The following is a 6,279-nucleotide window of genomic DNA, read 5'->3' on the forward strand; positions in this document are numbered from 1 at the left end:
TCTAATACTAATACTAAGAGTTTGTACAGGAGCATTATAACATGTGTACATAACAACCTCCAATTCTTCTCAATCATAAAATGTTGAAGATTTGCTTCCAACACTCAAAGGTTAATGTCAATATTTACACAGGGAAATTTACATATTCAGAGACCTATTAAGCGCCTTCTTTTCTGGGCTCCCCATTCAGATTATGTAAATAACATCTGTGTAGTTCACACCTTGAACTGCAGCCTTGAAGACTGGCAGATAACTCGTACACACAACTTAATGATGCCAAGACATACTAAATTGAGGTCATGAAATAGTAATGTGTGTGGGGTGCAGGATATTTTATCACTATTTTAATTCACTATTTTGAATTAATAAAATAATACTCAGTACTCTCCTGTAAATATAATGCGCTGATGGTTTGAAGGACAACATGACAAAGCATTCTGCAACACTTACAGTTTTCTTATTGTTCATTAATTATGAATAAGAGAGAGATCCATCAACTCTGAATATATAAGCAAGCTCTTTTTATTAAGCTATGCAAATCAACACACACATTTGCACAGTTGGGTAAATGAGAATAATCCATTACGGTGTACAGTCAGTACTCTAATAACCTTGCCACTCTACATAAAAAAAATAGTTTTGTATTAAACCATGTTCTCTGTTTTCCCCCCAGCTCCCAAAAACATGCCTGTATACGGACTGGCTGTGCAAAATTGCAAAATTAAATCAGGCTAAGTCCAAAAACTGAAATAGAACCAAAAGAAGAAATTAAAATATTAGGAATCTACATAACTAATAAAGACACTAAAGAAAAAAACTGGGGAAAAAAGGGCAAGAAGTAAAACAGGAACTTGATAAAGAATATATTAATTTATAAATATATAATTATATAATTTATAATACTTAATAAATGAAAAATATAAAGGAGCAAATTATAAAGTGAGAATCGGTATAATTAAAACATTTGTCTTGTCTAAATTGCTTTTCCTCTCCACTGTCTTCCCACCAGATGATAAATGCATACAGCATTTAAATAATCTGTGTAAAATTTATTTGGGGTACAAATCGTGAAGTAACCAAAAGAGAACTTTTGTACAAAACTAAAGAAAATGGAGGTTTAGGAGCAAAGGAAATAGGAATTAAGTTAAAGATCACCTTTTGCAAAAATGTTGCACAGGCACTGGCTAGAATTTGGACAGACGAAGAGACATGGAAAGAAAAAAAAATGGGAGAGCAAGACAATATGTTAATTATTACAAACTCATATACGGTGACTTTACTACTAAATATAGAGAACTAGACATTGACTGGGTCAACTGAAATAATTAGCTATCACTATGGGGGAACTCCACAGTACAAAGAACTAACCTGCAAAGAAAGTAAAAAATGTATTAAAAATGTTTTGTCAAAGAATCTTTCAGAACAACACAATCTGGTTAATTTCAGTAGACAGACTCCCAGTTAGAGCCATCGTAAAATGGAGCTGCTACGTCACCACTAAAGAATGTCCCATGCATAACTGTCATCAGGACGAAACGATTGGACACCTTTTAATACACTGTGAAAGATCTGTAGATATCTGGACTAAGGTTAAATCTATAGGATTAAACAGAGATATTACAGTAAGGACAGTTATGTATGGGATATTCGATAAATTTTGACCACAAAATTTACATGAATTATACTGGTTAGTTGTTTCTACTGTGAACTGCAAAATATGGAACACAAGATGCAAAATGGTTATCAATCAATGTAATATACCTGCTGATGCTGTGTTTAAACAAATTGTAAATCATCTAAAAAGACTTAAATCTGAAGATTGTAAGAAAAGGAAATGTTTTACATGGACACATTTAAAACTCTAATTTTGTAATTGTTTTTTGTTGTTTGTTTGTTTGTTTGTTTTCTCTTCTACCTACAACTGTGAAATGTTGAATGACATTGTAAAATTTGTTGATATTTGTAATGCGATATTTGTTCTAATGTATATACTGTCTAGACATTCTTTGGGTATGTACAACGTGAACTATATGTATATATGATAATTATAATGTTTTGAAACTTTTCAATAAAGTCTGATTTAAAAAGCAAAATTGCCCCTACGTGTGAAAATGTGTGTGCATAGTGCTCTGTGATGGACTGCTATCCGATTCAGGACATGTCCCTGCCTCGTGCCCAGTGTTTCTGAGGATCTGGCTCCAAAATGACCCTAACCAGGATAGAGGTGTTACTGGATGAATGGATTTTTCTATTTTAAGACTGTGTCTCTTCCCTGTGCTAAACATAAGTTAAATGTAGAAATTCTCAAAATTTTGTTCTAGGAATTCTAATTAACATAAAACCAAATCATACTGAATACACAGCCAGCAGCTAGGATCTAAAATTAGGATTTCTAAGTATTAGCAGTCCTATTATTATCTCTTACATCTAAAGCGCTTATTGTAAATGAAACTAAGTGAAAAAAAAGTAGTCTTCTCAATCATTTCCACTAATTAGTATTTACAGGCCACCTTGGCCCTATTCTGAATTTCTTCAGAAATTCACAAAAGCTGTATCAGTAGAAAAAGCAGTAATTTTTGGAGACATCAATATTCATTTTGATAATCCATAAGACCATCTGAGAGAAGCATTTGTGCTTATTTTAAACTCAGTTGGGGTCCGTCAGAGCATAATAGGACCCACTTTTTATGTTGGACACACCCTTGACATAATACTGACATTTGGCTTAAATATAGAAAATATAGTCACACTACCCCAGCCTGAAATGATTTCTGATCACTACCACGTTTAATTAAAAAAAGTGCATAATATATGCACTTTACTTCCTCCTGCATCCAATGTAAAACCACAAAGGCTACTGTATCTAGCTGTATTGAAAATTTGCCACCCTAAAGAACTCGATCAAGTCACTGAATGCATCAAGTCAATATTTCGCTTCACCCTAGATAATGTTGCCCTTGATATAATGATCACACTCAGACTTAAATGGGTTTAGATGAGTGGTTTGTTGACACTGATCCAGATTGGCCATGGCATTGTTACTAAACATTCTTTATTTTATAACTAGAATAAAGATACTGTTAAAGTATCTTACAGCAGCTGTTAATTTGGCCATTGAGAAAGTTGTTGTATTCACCCCTTCACACATCTCAAATGGTCCTGTTTACATCTACTGAATAATTGCAGTCCTCACCACAGAGACAAAGGGACAAAGACTGTGTGGTAGGCCAAACTCATGCATAATTCAAAGTACTGTTTTGCATAGTGTAATTACTGAAGATGACTTTAAATTCGGATTTAAAGTTTGCTGACACCCAAAAACTGCTTTACAAGACACTATTGCAATAAGAATATGATAAAGAAACACCATTTTCAACTAGTCTTTAGAAAATAACATTTATTTTCAAGTGTCCTAGTGACTGTAACACACATTTAATCAGTGTAGTAGATAAAAATGCTCTCCTTCCCCCACACAATAGTGATAACTGAGGAAGGCAGAAGAGGCAAACTCAAAAACATGGGCCTTGTATGGTTTTTATAAGTTATGGCAGATTGCAAGATATGAAATAGTCTGGTATGAAAACACAGAATAGCATATAGACATATGTATACATAATATTATATAGACATAATTAAAGTTTGGTTTAGTACACAAAGTATTCAGGGAAACTGGACTCTTAAGATAAAAGTTTGTCAGCAAGCAAAGCACTTCTGAGGCTGTAGGAAGTAAAACCAGTTGATATTATAATATTATAATGGCATTCAGTCCATGAGGTTTTAAATGTCTTGGTACTTGAACAATTACATTTACAGCATTTAGCAGATGGCCTTATCAAAAACATATCTTCATGCTAGTTAAATAGATCAGGGTCTAACAATATCATCAGGCTAAAACCACATTAGAGGGAAGTTAATAATTTAAATTAAATTAAATTAAATAGAGCTTGGTGAAAAGGGACTGTAGGTCTTCAGCTCTTTGTTTGAAGACAGCCAGTGACTCACCAATGGATATTGTATGAGCACATTCACACAAAATATAGGCCTGTTGGTTAACGTATATCTAGATAATTCTGGGTCATTAAGCATAATCTTCCATTTAGTGACAACGTTCAACTTTCAGAACACATTTAAATACTAAAAATGACAAAGGAAAGTTTGTGCCAGGCTTAGATCATTTAATAAACCTAGATGATCATATTAAAATCAGATCAAGTTGACAAGATGAAATAAAAAATGCATTTACCAAAGTCTTAGTAAATATGATTTTAATCTCAGTCTTCTACCTCCTATTTGCACCCATTCCTATTCACCACAGATACCTTGCTATCAAGATAAAGCTCATGCATGTGAAGAGGTTTTGTGTCTTTTACCACAAATATTGTTTACATTGCTGATAAATGAAATTAATGAAATTACAAATAGGTTTTTACAATTATGCTCCCTACATTCAAAGAGAAGGTCTTGGATATCCAGTGTGACATTCATGCTAAGTAGTGAAGAGAACAGTGTTAATCTTTTCATACTACTCTGTAAGGAGATCATTATAATGCCATTCATCTGGGGGTTAAAGTGTAATGCAAAGCATATAGAGGAAACGCACACATGACATGATCGTATAATATATTGGATTTAGCATTAGAGTCAAAGTGATGATGCGAACTATGGACATATACACATGCCCTGTGTGCAGAAGTATGTGTAACGACAGACCTATGCCCTCTGGCAGGGAACTAATGAGGTTCAGGACACCAGCTGATTAGTGGGCGAGGGCAGGCAAGCCATTTCCTCTGGGAAGTGCTCCAACTTGTTCTCTGTCACATCCAGACAGAGCAGATTCTTCATGCTGCCTAGATCCGGTGATAATTCAGCCAACTGGTTTCCATAATGAAAATGAGAAATTCTTCATTCTGATGGTATGAAGATGTTTGGAAAACGTTCTTGGTTTCTCCAATGTACAGCTACTTGCATTTCTGCAGTGATGCATGATGGTTGATGAGGGACAAAAAACTGATCCTATGGGGCCCATGACATTAGTGGCTATGTGGCATAGTTATGATTTGGCTGGTCATTTAATTTACTCCTGAAATGTCTTTGACGTTTTTGTCTTGCCTGTCAAAAAAAATTGAAGGATTGTACTGGAGGCTTTTGAAGCGTCATGATTTCAGACCCACAGTGCATCTGTGGTCTCAGTAGTGGCAACATGGGCAATAGGGAAGAGCTGTACTGTAAGTAGGAATGAGAGTCTGCATGTTTATAATGAAGGGGACTTTAAGAGTAGAATCTTCTGACTCATTTATATGTTCAAAAAAGCTATGCTGGAGCCAGGGCAAGCAATACTCCATTTATACTTCAGAACTGGGTGAAATGTGGAGAAGAAAGAAATGAACAGCTGGATTTCCTTTTATGGATCTCTCCATATGACGGCCACCAACCGGGGAGGGGGAAGGCTTCCTCCAAGACACCTGAAGCCGGCTAATTGCATCTTTTCAAACTGCTGCACTTGCTGCGTCATGGGGCAGCATAACACACTTGGAGGAAAATGCTGTCTGCCCCCTTTCTCATGCACAAGCCCATCATTAGTGTCGATGTGATTACCAGCGGAGAGAGAGAGAGAGAGTATGCCACCCCTCCCACCAGAGTACAGCCAGTTTTGCTCTCTTGGCCACAGACGGCTATGATAAAGTCCTGTTTTAGTGCCTGTACTGATGCCTCTCATCTGAGAGTCAAAGCTGAGTCAGTTTAGTGTTAAAGTTTAGTGTTGAGATGAGTTCTGAGAATATGAAGAAGAGGCTGGATTCTTTTCCAGTCATACAGCTAAAACGTTTTAGAGCTCTCAGTTTATCCTCATTAGGGACGCATATAGACTGCACATACACTTTTGACATCCACTGCAAAAAGTAAAGAGTTGTCGTGCAGGTACTGTTCTTTGAAGCATTCACGGATTTGTGACAGTGTGAGGCGTCTTTAACAAATATGGGTAAAGACTGAAGATCTAAAAACTGGGATATTATGTGCTGATATATTCTGCTGGATCGTTTTTTTGTATGAAGGAAGAAAGAAAGAAAAAAGAGAGAAAGAAAATATGACACAAAAAGGGAATGTTTTAATGCCCATATTATGGAATTATTTTCCAACTCACTTGGAATCACTTTTTTTTTTTTTTTCAAATTACAAATGTTTATAAACAATTTTATAGACGTTTATAAAACTACATCATTATTTCTCAGGCCTGCTCCTGGATGTTATGTACTCTCACCCTTTATATTGATTTATTGAATT

The sequence above is a fragment of the Pangasianodon hypophthalmus genome, chromosome 21 (genome assembly GCF_027358585.1).
Source record: "Pangasianodon hypophthalmus isolate fPanHyp1 chromosome 21, fPanHyp1.pri, whole genome shotgun sequence".
Lineage (NCBI taxonomy): Eukaryota > Metazoa > Chordata > Actinopteri > Siluriformes > Pangasiidae > Pangasianodon > Pangasianodon hypophthalmus.